The 14,707-nt window shown below is 41.8% G+C and overlaps 2 long non-coding RNA genes across 2 annotated transcripts in view; one reads left to right on the top strand and one right to left on the bottom strand.

Annotated features, from left to right (window-relative positions):
* Nucleotides 1-14,707, top strand: part of LOC310825462 — a 369,060-nt gene that overhangs the window by 183,809 nt on the left and 170,544 nt on the right. The gene's annotated exons all lie outside the window — the stretch shown is intronic.
* Nucleotides 11,272-14,463, bottom strand: LOC310852688. Its single transcript, XR_014568345.1, has 3 exons — nt 14,147-14,463; nt 12,554-13,450; nt 11,272-11,416 (listed from the first exon to the last, which is right to left on the bottom strand). It is a non-coding gene; the product is annotated as an uncharacterized lncRNA (long non-coding RNA).

Here is a 14,707-nt window from a genome sequence, read left to right as displayed (position 1 = left end):
CCTAAGGCACCTTGTATGCCTCCTTCTGGCAATTCCTGCAGCCAAGCCGGTGCCAAATATATTGCTCTGCTTTCCTTTGGACCACATCAGTGAAGCCGAGGGAGAGGGTCTTGCCGCCTGGGCAGCCCAGGACCTCCATGCACACTGTCTAGGCTTGCGCCCTGGGAAGGTCACTTGGGGGCTGCTAACTCAGCATCCCAGGAAGTGCACTCATTGTTTCTCAAGACAGATGGATGGAAACAAAAACATTAGGGGAAATTGCTTGCAAAATGACATATTAGTGCAAAATGGTATACAAAACATGCATATTAGGAGAAATGTGCACTCAAATTCTGGGAGATTTCCATGAGGCCCTCTTTTTCAATAAATAAATCACAAACTGACGTGGAAATGTGGAGAAATGAATTTTAAGGCTGGAAAAGAAATGAGAAATGGACACAAACTGAAACTGACGGTTTTGTCCATCCCTAGTCACGAGTCACTTGGAAGTGAAATGTGGTGGAAACGCTTTAGGAAAGAGAAACATTTTGTCCAGGAAGCAGTTTCTGGCATGAGCCTGCAATAGAATGCTGGTAATGTGCAGCCCATCACTCCAACATTGGTTTATCCTCCTGTCAGGGAACCACATGCCTCAGGACTTCTATGATTCCAGAATGTTACCTGAAGAATAACCCAGATGAAAAGTCAGCCATGGCTGTGGCTTTCAGATTTAAATAAGGATGCAGATTTCCCTTTCTTTGAGTGCATGTCTTTCTCTAAGAGGCAGGCTAGAGCTTACTAAAACTAGAAAAAGTATGCTCTTGATGCTGGAACAGCATTCCTACGAGCCGTTTGCTTTATCACAGCTCATTAACATAGCAAACAAAAGTCCCCTGAGGATCACAATCTTGTTCAAAGTTGATGGAGAAAGGCGGCAAATGGCCTTCCACCACTAGAAGTGACCTTTCTGGTTTCTGCAACTCATGCTGATTTAGAGGAGGAATGCTGAACTGGGCTTAGAAGCATTTCAAAGATTTCATGCTGAAAACATTCATTCCAGCTCTATTTGTTGAACTATAACTCGCTACCACATTGGAGTTCAGCAAGAACGTTTCCCAAAGCCCCTGTAGAAGAAATTTATGGTTGTTCAAAGCAGCATTATAGGCCACAAATGTGTGCACTCCACATGTCTTTGTAATCACATAATGACTCATTTCCTTAATCTCCCATTTCCTATAGCCTCCTTACAAGCAACTCATAAACCCAGCTCCATCACTGCTCTCCTGGCTAGAATTGGGCAGAATTACGCCAGCTCCTGCTTCTGGTTGGCTGGCTGGGATTCCCTCTCTCTATTCCCCCCAGAAACGTTCCTTCCATTAGACTTTGTCCTCTGCTACAGTGACACCTACTGATGAGGTAAGAATGCATTAACTTCAGGATCCCCCGGCACCAAGGCCAGCCAGCATGTACTTCCTGACCTCAGCCAGATGTTTCTGTTGTGGAGCAAATGAAGTTCACACCCCATGGAGAGGAGCTTCACACAGTTTTTTGACATGAAGATGTTGGTGGCCAACCGGCATGACATCAGCAGTTTCAGAGAATTAATTGAGGAAGGGACAGGAAGCTCCAATGGCTTGCGCTTCCTGTTTCTCCATAGTGTTGTCTCGCCCACCATGGAACTTTCTGCATTCTCCTCACACCTATGAGACAGGCACTTGCATATCACACAAGCGAGTGAGATGGAAAAAGAGTAGCAAGTGCAAAACAACCGCATTTCCTGTTCCCTCCACGACAATGTAACATTCAACACTGTTTTCCATCTCTAACCTCAGTGAGGTGCTAAAAAAAGAAGAAAAGAATACAGTTTATGGCCTTCACAGTTTACCCTTCAAGACAAAGAATTCCCAAAAGGGATTACTTTATCCCTCCAAAAGGCTGGGGAGTGGAAATGACTGAGACATCTCACTGATAAATCAGACATACCCAAAGATAGTTCTATCAGCATTTATATGGTGAAATGTCTGGAGTGGCGGCAGTCAGCCAGGCACATGCTAAGTGACTTCAGAAAACAACATGGGCTGATAAAGGTTGGAAGTTCAGTCTGAAAGGGCTAGACTAAATTCTAGACCAAACAGATTTCTCAAAGCTATAATGTCTTTGAATGCTCAGTCTCAACAAAAAGGAACAATTTTTGCACTGAGATAGATTAAACCTGGATTTAGGCCCAGGCCTGAAGTGCTGCAGCACATCAACATCCCAAGCAAGTCTTCTGTTGGTGAGATTTGTAGGCCGGAAATCAGGGCCTCTGTGAAGTGCTGTCTGGTGAACTACTCATAAGAAGAGTCCTGCTGGAGCAAACCAAAGACCTTGGTTCACAATACGTGAGCATGGTAGCCCTTTCCCACTTGTAGTCCCCAGCAAGTGGTATTCAGAGCCATACTGCCATGGAGAGTGCATACATCATGACTCATAGCCATTGACAGCCTTATCCACTATGAGTTTGTTTAATCCCCTTTTGAAACTGCCCAAACTGATGGCCGAACAATACCGTGTAATAGTAAAGTCCATCATTTCACTATGTCAGGGGTTCCCTAAGTGGTCCGTAGGCCACCAGTTGCTGATGAGCTTCATTCAGGTGGTCCACATCACGCTTGCAATTCAAAATCACACAGCATCTAGCACTGTGCATTTCAATTTCCAAAGCAAGCAGAAAAAACTATGAAGCAATCCACCAAAACCCTCAACAGTTTTCAAGTAGTCCATGGAAGAAAAGGTTTGGAGACCACTGCAATATGTGAAGAAGCACTTCCCTTTGTCAGTCCCTTATCTCCCACTGTTCAGATTTATTGGTTCTAGTATTATAAGAGGAATGGGGTGGGGCTTCCTATCCACTTTCTCCACATCATGCATATTCTATCGCCTCTACCCTGTTTCCCTCTTACCCCTTTTTCTAAGCTCTGGGCATCTTCCAGCACCTATAAAAACTTAATAAAATGTCAAACATTAAAAGCTTCCTGTTACATAGAGGAAGAGGGCAAGTAGACCTGTGGAAAGTTGGGAGGAGGGGTTTGCCTGGCCACTAGAAGGGTTGTTTGTTCACCCATCAGCACTTGGGGAAGTGTGAAGTGATTGGATTACATGGATTGGTCAAACAAACAAAAGATACTGAGCTTAATTTTGAAGTGGAAGTCCAGAGACTGGGCGGGGGGAGAGGCATGGTATAGATGTTTTATTTCTGATAAGAAGTTGCAGAGGAGCATGAAACATGTACTTTCTATTCATATTAGTGATAGAACATCCTAAGCAAGCCTCTGCCTGTAGAGCTCATTCCTAAGCATAGAATTCTTTTCCTATCATGTTGGTTTTCTATCATTGTTTTATTTAGTATTTTATGGGACCTGGGGTTTATTTAATGTGTGTTTTCTATTGTGAGCTTTAAGCCATCTTGAGTGCTTTTCTCTCTTTTTTTGAGGGCAAAAGGCTGAGTTCATGGTAATAAATCAATCAGTAAAGTCAGCTGACCTGTTGATAAATGAATGTAATGCTTAGTACAGTCAATCCAACTTGGGTCAGCCTGACTCGGGTGGCAGCACCACAGTATTGAATGACAGGGAGTCACTTGGGAAGAATTTCCATAGCATGCTGGCGCATTGTCCTCCACGGTGGTTCTTCCTTGACCTAGCATTGTTCTGGGTCAGCCAGAAGGCAATAAATGTGAAACTATCCTCAATGATTCGGGAATGCAGGCAAATGATAGGACAGCTGAACAGCATAAAACAGGGTGGGCAGGCTTCGTAGGTTAACACAACTATGACAGAACACAAACTTATTTGTTACATTTTTCATCCCACCCTTCCTCCAAGGAGCTCGGACTGGCACATAGGTTCTTCCTCACCCATGTTATCGTGACAGAATGAGATTTCATCTGCACACAAATTACATGAATATTTCAAAGATATGGTCTTGCTTGACAGAGTAACAAAGTAGTTTATCACAGCCATCTTAGAATAGTTGGTAGTTTGTACATATCCAGAATATAATCAGCATTAATATACTAGGAATCCAAAGTGAGGAATCACAAAGCAGGAATTCAAGGCAGTGCCTACTTTTACTGCTGAGGCAATGTCCCGGGAAAATTTGGAAGCCTTGATTGTTGCACCAGCTTAGATTAACCAGTGGCAGAGTCACCGCACAATAGGGATATACATTCATTATGTTAGCAAACGAAATGAATGGGGCTCATTTGCTACATTCATTACTGTGAAAGGGCTGAATGCCAGAATTATGAATGAGTTCCAAATGCCAGATATTCATTTGTTCTTCACCCAGAACTCTGCTTCTGTTCCCCTCTAGTAGCCAGAATACTGTAGGTCAAATAAAGGATGCCAGGAAGGGGAGAGAGGGAGGAAAGAGAGGGAGACTGACACCGTAAACTGTCCAAACATTGAAGCCAATGTGTAAAATATCCTAATAGGCCTTTTTTCCAAAGTGAACCCTTGAACTTGGGGCCATCCCACGAAGCTGAATGTTGGAAGACTCGGGGCAAAGAAAAGAAAGTACACAGTGCACAGTTGAACTATGAAATTGGCTCCCACAAGACATAGCGATGGCCACCCACTTGGATGGCTTTAAAAGAGGGTTAGACAAATTCACAGAGGATAAGACTATCAATGGCTATTGGATGCTAGCCGCATACCTCTGTTGTCAGAGGCAGTGTGCCTCTGAATACCAGTTGCTGCAAATCACAATTGGGGAGAGTGCTGTTGCATTCAGGTTCTGGTTGCAGGCTCCCCATAAGTATCTGGATGGCCACTGTGAGAACAAGATGCTGGACTAGAAGGGCCTTTGGACTGATGCGACAGGGCTTTTCTTATGTTCAGTGGGGAAGAAGTTGGGAAGGAATATAAAAAGGGAAATTAAAGGCTTGTTTGAGTTCCTCCTTGGATTTAGAATGTTTGCAGATTCCTGGTTTATTCATTCCCCATGTCTGTGCACAAACAGTACCCAGTCAGTCATTCTTACCATTCTTATAAGAGTTTTCAATCCATTCCATACTGTTTCCTCAAAATGCTTTCTGCTTAGTGAAGTGTACTTTCTTTGGGGATTTGGACTTCACTTCCCTGCTATTAGCATGCTGATGACACCCAACACTATCCTTTTCATCTCAATCCAGGAAGGCTATGGGTGTTCTGAATCGTTGCCTAGAATCAGTGAGGGGCTGGATGAGGATGCACAAATTGATGTCCAGAAAAGGCAACACTACTCTTGCTTAGCGAAGCTACCCATCTGGATTTCAGCAACCTTCTCTTGATTAGCCGTGTACTTCCCTCAAAGCCAGGTCTGCAGCTTGGAAGTGCTCCTGGACCCAACTTACTTCCTAGATAAGCATAACATGTACATGTGCTAATTGATATAGATAGATGCATGTTTTGAGAGAATCACTATAATTTTAGTGATTTATGGATAATTTTAATTTAAACATAAACATAAATCTTACCATAGTTGGAAGGACTGCGATCAGGTGACTTATGTGCCCATTTAATCTGCTTTCCAGATGGGCAACTTCAAGGCCCTTTGTGACCTGCACCATTCCACTATGCAGCAGTGATGCCAGTGTTTGTAGAGTGGCTTGGTGGCATCAACCCACTGTCCCAGCCACTTTTTTGCTCTGTGATAGTCCACCTTTGAAAAACATCTGTAGAAACATCAGCAAACACAATGCTACCATGGGCTCATTATTGGGAGTATAGGACTTCTCAGAAGTTGTGGGGGAGTGGCACCTGGGTTCCCTTTAAAAGTGAATACCTGTTGGAGATGTAAAAAAGAAATAGGAACAATGTTCCACATGTGGTGGGAATGCCGACCCATTAAACAATTCTGGAATGAAATCTATGAAGAACTCAAAAGGATGTTTAAAATATCTTTTAGTAAAAAACCGGAGGCATTCCTTTTAGGTTTAATTACAAATGATATCCCCGAAAATCAAAGGAAAATATTCCTTTATGCAACAACAGCTGCCAGGATGCTTATAGCTAAAAACTGGAAAAGCAGAAAAATTCCATCAGTGAAAGATTGGCAAATTAAATTTTGTGAATACATAAATCTGGCAAGACTTACAGCTTACATAAGGGGACAATCGGACCAGAAACTATTAAAAGAATGGGGTTGTGCTAAAGAGTATATGAAAAAACATTGTTCTGGAGTCAGTATATTGGTATGTAATGAATGATGCTTTACAGGGTTAAAGAACAAGAAAAATGATGTAAAAAAGCATAAAGATGGAAGTAATCTAATTAGACACAACAATACAGTAAGAGTAAATATCTTTGGAGGTCTTAGAACAAAGGAAGGAAGTCAATTTATGTTTATGTATGTTATGATATGGTTTTGCTTTGTAGATGTGTGTTTTTTTGTTTTTGTTTATTCAATGTTTGTAATTTTTGTTACGATTTTGCATTGAAAATAAAAGCTTAAAAAATAAAATAAAATAAAAGTGAGGTGAATGAGTTCTTTATCTTCTTCAGCAGTTGGGCATCCTATTAATATCTGGGCTATAAAAGGGGGACTTTCCCCCATCTGTCAGAAATTTGGGAGGTCTAATTCTTTGACCTCAATCTATGGTGCTGGTTAGATGGAAAACACAGATGTTAAAAGCAACAGAAGAGCACTTGGGTTTCCCTTGGAAAGCAGTGGGAAACAAAACTGAATAAGGAAACAGAATGTGATTTTAATGAATGGATAACCAAACAAATGTTAATAAGGAAACATTTTCCTTAGAGCTTAGGGACCTTCCACTGGCCAGGCAGATACCTGTGGTACCTCACCACATGGAGCAACAGGCAACAGATCACTAGATTCCAGGTTCTAGATCTACTTTCTTGATTTCTGTTTTTCATTTTGAATATTTCTAAAGAGGAAAGGCTTTCTGATTTGAAGAGAGAGATAAGAAGAAGTAGAACTTTAGAATTCCAAATTATTTAGACATTAATTTGTCAAGAAAGCAAAACATGCCATTTACCCAAGGTTAATGTGGAATGTTATGCAGAGCAAAAAAGAAAAAAGGTCAAAGGCACAATTAAAAAACAAAGAGATAATTGGCAAGCTGGTAACACTGCTGAGAAGGAGCTGGAGGTTGTGCTAGAAGAAAAATGGATGTTAATTTAGTAATGTAACTCCCACAATCTGGGAGAATGTGGATCCCAGAATTTGCTGGAGGGTTCCAGAAGGGTTTGGAATGTTGCTGTGAATGCTGATGCAGCAAAGTATAAACCCTTTTTATTCTTTTATTGTTTCTGCTCTAAAAAACATAAACTGAACAGAGGCTTCACCTTTTGTGTTCATATGTATCTCTGAGCACTAAATTCTAGTTTATCTCCGGTTTTCAACCATTATGTTGTAGTTGAAGGCTTTGAGATCAGGAACCCTTCTCGTGCCAGTAGTTTATGGTTATTATCTAAATGAGGCTGGTGGTTTTTGTCTTTCTTTTAGTTTTTGAAGATGTTAAGACAAGCACAGTGATGCTGGGGAGATCTCTTGACTACAGTCAATAAACTTTCTCTTTTCCTCTTGATAAATCATGTGCATAAACACAGTTTGAGTCTTTTAAAGTCTCTGTCTTGTTCCTGTGAAAAATTGGAATTCAGCTCATTCCTACTGGTTGCACTGAAACTGATTTTCAGTGAACTTCCAGTTCCTCGCTTGAAAAGCTTCAATGGGAAGAATGAAAATGCCCACTGTAGTCCTTGCATCTCCTTTCTTATGACACTGACCCCTTCCCCAAGCTAAAAAGAAAAGAAAGCATTATCTCAAAAGAAAGGGAATGGGTGGAAACTGTTCAATCCTCTAACCAACACCAGAGAGGCCATGTGGATCTTCTCATTGGCTGCAAATGTCAACGATGGTGTCTATTTCTTCCAGGGTTCATCGGGGTTGACTGCAAGTCTCATCATTCCTAGGAAGAAATGAGGCTCCATGTTACATTTCTGAACAGTGGAGAGCCCTGTGGGGCCTCACCCTCATTGGCACATGATGCATGGAACATCATTTTCTGCCAGGAAAGATAGAGCAAGCCCCACAATATTCTTCATTATTTGTTTATGATACATCTGTGCCTCTATAACACGTAGTTATCTGGGTGGATGACAATAAGCATGAAAAAAGTGCATGAGGCCATAAAAGATAAATCAGCATACGGACAACAAAACAAAACTCACTGCACTTATTTAAAAGGGTCCGGGTGAACAGAAAGGATGGTGCCAGGTGTACCTTCCTGGGAAGACTTTTCCATAACTGAGGTGCCATCACCAAAAAGGCCCTGGTGGTTGGCTGCATCACTTTGTTCAGCAGGGGCAGTTGGAGCAGGGCCTCTGAAGAAGATCTTAATATTTGGTAAGTATATATGGGAGAAGGTGCTCTTCCAGGTAACCTGGTCCTAACCCATTAAAACCACCACTTTATAAATGGGACCTAGTATTTTACATGTTGTTTGCCACTGAAGAGAGCCCCTGCAGGCCCTGTGCGCTGTTTCCTGAGTTCATGGGAATCCTCTGTCACTGACAACCCCACTGTTTCCGAAAATAAGTATTTTTTGTTTGTTTCCTAGTAAAGGAGATCTAGCAGGGGCAATGGGACAAGAGCCCCATTTTGAGACAGGCCCAGCTTAATAGGGTTTGGATTTTCAAATACACCCCACCCCCCAATCTCGAATATGTATCCCAAATCCAATGAAAAGTATGATAAGGACAAGAAGCCAGAAGGGACCTCAAATATTATCGAGTCTAACCCATTGCTGGTTCAGGAAATCCACTGCTGCAACATCCCTGCTAGGGAGACAACTTCTTAAAGACCTCTAAGGACATAGAGCCCGTTACTTTCCATGCCAGTCTGCACCTTATAAACTCTTATACAATATATGTTTTTAAGGTACCTTTAACTCCCCCCCCAAAAAAACCCCCAAGCAAGCCAGCATATAATGCTTCTTAGTTGAGGTTCAAGCTATGCTTAAATAGCAAGGCTCTGTTTTAGGGTGTGTGTTGGGCATTATGATCATTTTATTTTTGGTCATCTTAATCCTTCTCTCTCTCTGCATTAGCCTTGTATATGCCAGGAACTGGAAAATTAATATCTTCCCATGGCCTGCAAACTAGCATTCTTTACACTGACAAGGTCCTTGCAAGTTGCGATCTTTCCTTTCGGTTTGTGCCAGGAGGAAAAGAGCCGGGCTTGCTTAAAGTCCTCCAAGGGCTGTTGTTTTATTTGATTTCATTGTGTTCCTCAAATCGCGCACATCGCCCTCAACGATACGAACACAACGCTGCAAGCAGCCCTAAAATGGGTCAGCCGGATGCAAGCCTGGAAAACATCCACACCCCGAACACTTGTTCTCATCGGGAATGTTTTCTCCCAGCTACCCTGGCACTTGCCTCTCAATCAGGGTGCGGTTTTGAACACAGCACAGAAGATTCCTCAAGCAGTTCTTCTTGCTCGGCCTGCAGCCAAGTACAAAATAATTTATTAAACAGCCCAACCCCCAGCATATGGAAGGTTTTAATGCACCAAAATTTATGGAGATGCCTGTGCACAAAGGCACACACGCCCAGAGCTTGTGGCTTTATGGGCTGTGGACCTGCTCCTGCATGAAGGCAATATGCCCTCGGTTACCACAATATAACTTTTTTGGGAAGAGGCAGGTAGGACTGCTCGCAGAGCAGCACAATCCCTCTGAAGCCATCGCATGACATACTTGACAGATTTTTTCTGGGTCACACTGTTTTTGTATGATGCCCATCCACGAATGCCTTCAGAAGGGAAGAAACAACAACACATCTTTCTCCCGGAGCATCAGAATTCAGGTACCAGCAGTGAAAGCAAGAAAACAGCCCCATTCATACTAGGTAGGGAAATAGATGCTAAGTCCTCTACAAATACCTCTGCCCCAGATTCTATGCCTTGTCTGAGGCTTTTACAAATCCTCATTACACAGCCCAATGCATTGTTGAGTTCCTCCTCCAAAGTGTTCAAGTTAACACTGGGTAGTTTTATAAATGGTGGAAATTGGAATAAGTTAATAGACCCATCCATGGGCAAGAATTTTATGCTAATTGAGATTAGAAGATGCATCCAGGCACATTTCCAAGAGGCTGGTCTAGAGGATCTATGGTAAATGTTGAATCTCACAGAAAAGGAACTTTACTTTCTCTTTTCACTACATCACAACTGATTCCTCTTAGATTGTTTCCTAGTGTGCAGCATGCTAGTATTACAAGAGGTGCACAATAAAATTCATTTTTGCTATAAAAAAACCTTTATTTTCCTTCCTTCATTCCTTAAAATCACTTATCCATTTATCTCCAGCCCACTCTTGAAGAACAGTGATGAGTTGTTGTTTGTCCCATGAGCTGTTATGGACATCTGAGTTCATGGCCCCCAATTTCTTTCATTATTCATTGAAATTACACTTGTTTTGTTACATTCAGTTTTGTTACTTCCCCCCTCCCAGTTTCCTTTCCTTTCCTATTATTTTAGCTTCTGCATGTGGTGGTTGTGATGGCAGAGCTGTTTCCAGCAGCCATCATGTTCATTCCTGGAATGCCCTGGAATGTTGTAATGTCCAAGATATTGTGGGAAAATGCAACAATGGCAGGCTGGAGGTGGTTACCAAATCAATTTCACTGGCACTGGAGAAGTGAAGCCCCTCTGCCCAAAACTGAATGGTAAATGAGTACAAATGAAATAAAGGAAATGAACCCATTTTAAAAAACTTTTGGCATTTGTATCATTGTGAATCAAAATGATGCTGGGTTTATCATGTAAACGCCATCTAAAGCAACCTGGAAATTGAATGTTTCTTTCCTAGATAATGAGGTGCTTAAAATCAAACTGCTAAATAAAACCAAACAGTTCTTTGAGATTAAAGTTCCAGGGCTTCCAGATCTTCCAAAATAATACTATGGGGCCCCTTTAAAAGATACATCAGAGGGAGAGTAATTGCATATGAGTCTTACAAAAAGAAAAGGTATAATTCAAAATGCAATCAAACTGGGGGAGCAGAAAGCTGAAAGCTGTAAAAGTCAGTGCTGCTTCATCCTCCCTTGAACTTCTGAAGAATGCAATAGCAAGAATATGGAATTAATAAAATTTGTACAGATAAAGGCCAGGTTCCTTTGCATGAAACAAATGTATGGAAGATAGCAGACTGGCCGACCTGTTAGCTCACAAATGGAGGTAAGCTTGATGCTCAGCATATACTTCTCTACTGAGGATCACTGAGAATAAATAGCACACCAAAATAACTGAGCTTAATAATGTACTTAGACCCTTTTATTCAAAATTATACACTCCTGAGAGAGAATCAACACAAGAAGCAATTTATGCTTTCCTGAATAAAGTTCAGCTCCCACGGCTATTAGAGGCACAAGCACAGATGCTTCAGAGGCCTCTGCAAGTGGAGGAAATAGAAAACACAATTAAAAACGACAAAACTGGTAAAGCACCTGGGCTGGAGGACTTCGCAGCCAAATGGTATAAAACCTTCAACGATCCACTGGTCCCACGACTAGATGTCACATATAAAAGACTTATGGATAAAATATGTTTTCTTCTTGATAAGGCTCACATCTCAAGAGTAAACTGGACAAGAATCAGGCTAAATGTGACAATTAAGGATACATCTCACTAATGAGTCATGATTATTGCCATTTTGGCAGAGAGGCTACGAAAGGGGAACTAAGGTCACAAGCATAAACGCTCTTACTAGGGTAATCCCCATTAAACACAGTGGAAGTTACTTGTGAGTAAATGTGCCCCACATGACTGCAATCTTATGCTCACTTCCTTGGAAGTAAGCCCCACTGAATTCAGTGTAAACCAGCTTGTAAATGAATAAATGCATAGCAATTTAGTGGAGGATAACAAGAACAACATCGACCAGTGGATTGATTTCATTACTATATGCAAAGATAAATGAGACCCAGCTGTTATTGTATTAGGCAAACACTCACTGTTAGTGTATTAGGCACGCACTAGCACCCCAACACTGAGAAAGTTAACTAGAAAGTTGCATTCAACACTGCATGAGAGTAGTTTCACTCATGCATTAAGATTTTCCTCTCTTCTTCTCCACCCGTGACCTCCATCAATTTGCTCTAGAAGGCGACTCAGCAGCTAACAACAGATTTTAAGGCTGCACAAGAGCTGCAGGAGGGAGAAGAAAAAGGGGTTAGAGATAGGATGACAATTCCCAGGGTTCCCTAGGGATTGTTAAACCACTCTGAGAATTATAGCTCTCTGAGTGGAAATAGAAGTCTCTTAACAATACTCAGCACCCTTTACAAACTAGTTTCCAGAATTCCCTGGGAAAAGCCATGGTGGTTTAAAGTGGTTTGCTGCAGCTTCAAATATATAGTGCAGATGTGGCCAGTCTGGCCCCCATTCGCACGTGGGAATCTGTATTCTGCATCAGCTGAAGTTTCTGAACCATTTTCTATGGCAGTTTCATATAACTGTGTACATCTACTGAAATCCCATCATCCCTCATATGGGTCAAAAAGCCCTGATGGATTTGTTTCTGCCATACATTGCTCTGGCCTCTCCCCCGTCTTCCTTCTTCCCCTCCCTGATTTCCTTTTCTTTTCTTCCTTCTTTGTCCAGTTATATGAATGCATCCCCAAGTTCTTCTGGTCATATTGTCTGTCCAGCTTTTTGTTGGTTTATTGGAAGCGTAGGAATGAAATAAAATATGGATTTTAAAAGGAAAACATTACAAGAGCACCACACCACAGGCTTCCTTGAAAGAACCAATCTAAGATCTAAGATATTGTCTCTGCCTCTTCTCGCAGCCTGTGGATTTGCTCAGCCTTTCTGTCCCCATTGTGCTCATATAATAACTTTGTGAGCAGGCCTTGCCTCCATATTCTGCAGCTGAAATGAATTCAGGCAAACTCAAATATTCAGGCAAACTCAAATATTCAGGTAAACTAAAAGAAGAACTGGCCAAGAAGAAACAAAGAGTTACAAGTCACTGGTGGCTTTGCTAATTTCATCCAGCTTGATCCTTCATGTTTACTAGCCAAAAGGCTCCTAACAGAGACAGAGGAAAATTGTGCCAGAGAGGGAGGGAGGATGAGATGACAATGATTGAGAGGGGCTTCTTATTTTTGTTTCAGACAGTATATTTTCTCTTCTAGGCACTATTCAAAATGTTTGCTGTCACCTTAGGTACCTTGAATGCATCATACTTTAACAAAAGGCTGCTTCCTACCGTTATTCCTTGTCTAGACAAAGAGGGTGCTTTTCACAGTCCCTTCCATGAACCAATACAGGGATGCTATGCATGGCAAAGGAAGTGTCTCTCTGGTGCTGGCTACTTCATATTGCAGGACTCTTTCTCCTTAAAGCTCTCCCAAACTCAAGTTTAGGCATCATTGGAGTGTTGTAAAATTTGCTCTTTTCCTTGTTCAGTCTGCTGTGGATTCTGTGAGGGGATGTTGTGTTTACTATGAGTAGCAGAGTCCTTCTTAGATATGTCTGACATTTACTACGCCCCATTTTTTCCCATGGGGATTTTTCTGCACGTGCACCCCTTCCTCTATGCAAATCAACAGTGGTACCTCTCTTTCCCATGGAGGAAGAGCTGCACTCAGAGGAGCTCAGAATCTCCATCACAGATTGAAGAAATTAAGAGCATAGTGCATCCATGCAATGCCCATCTGGAGGCCTATGCACACCTGTAATATTTATAGCTCTTATCTATAATTCAGGGAACATTTTAAAAAGCTGCAGTTTCACACCCTAAGCCTTCGACACAGGGGAAACTATAAATCTCATTAACTTACTACCTGTATCTTTTCCACAGTTTTCTTGTGGGAAGGTTTACTTTAGCAGAGTTAAACAATCCCCTTTGTAAGTTTATGCAGCGATCAGCTTGTTGCTGACTCGTCTGAATTCTACTACTAAAGATGCCTTCCTGGTTAAAAATCCCTTTGAATCCCTCTTAAAGAATACACACACGAATCTGATACATGTTAATATAAAACTATTTGGGTTGGTGAGCAAGGCAACCTCTCTTCATGCTTCTGTAGCTGCAACATACTCTGCTTCTGTGGAAGACAATGCTACACAGTTCTGTTTATAACTACCCCATGAAACAGGTCCATCCCACATTTCTCACCAGTTATGTGGCTAGAAACTTTCTTCTTCTTTAAATACTAAAATGAAATTCTGGAAAAGCAGTCTTCCTAGCCCTGTGTTGTTAGGTAACGAAGTCTGCAGGATATTCAGAGCCTTGTAGACTTCTAGATTCCTCAGTACTTGCCCATTATGATGTCATGACATGGTGGCACGAAGGCATCACCTGATTGCTCCTTCCCATCACCTTGATGTCAGTAATGTCTCTCATTTCAAGCATTATGTTTCCATGTTGCTTTTTTATGGATAACCCTGCAGGAAGCATTAAAAATTACAGTGGGCCAGTGGGAAGACTGTGGCCTTGGTTTCATGATATCCCCGCAGTAAAGAGAACACAGGCAGGGTGTGTGGGGGGGGGGTGGAGAGAGAGAAGAGAGGGAACAGTGTTTAAAAGTGGCTATTTCCTTCCTTTCTCCCAGATACGAAACAGACCAAAGGGATGAAATATGCCAGCAGCTGGAGCTAATTTTGAGGTTATTTTACAGCAAGAGCTACAACACAATAAAGCACTAACCCTGAATGTGGCTTTGCGCTTTGTGTCTGA

Source organism: Podarcis gaigeae (genome assembly GCF_964106915.1).
Source record: "Podarcis gaigeae genome assembly, chromosome: 1".
NCBI lineage: Eukaryota > Metazoa > Chordata > Lepidosauria > Squamata > Lacertidae > Podarcis > Podarcis gaigeae.
This window is presented reverse-complemented; position numbering and strand designations above follow the sequence as displayed.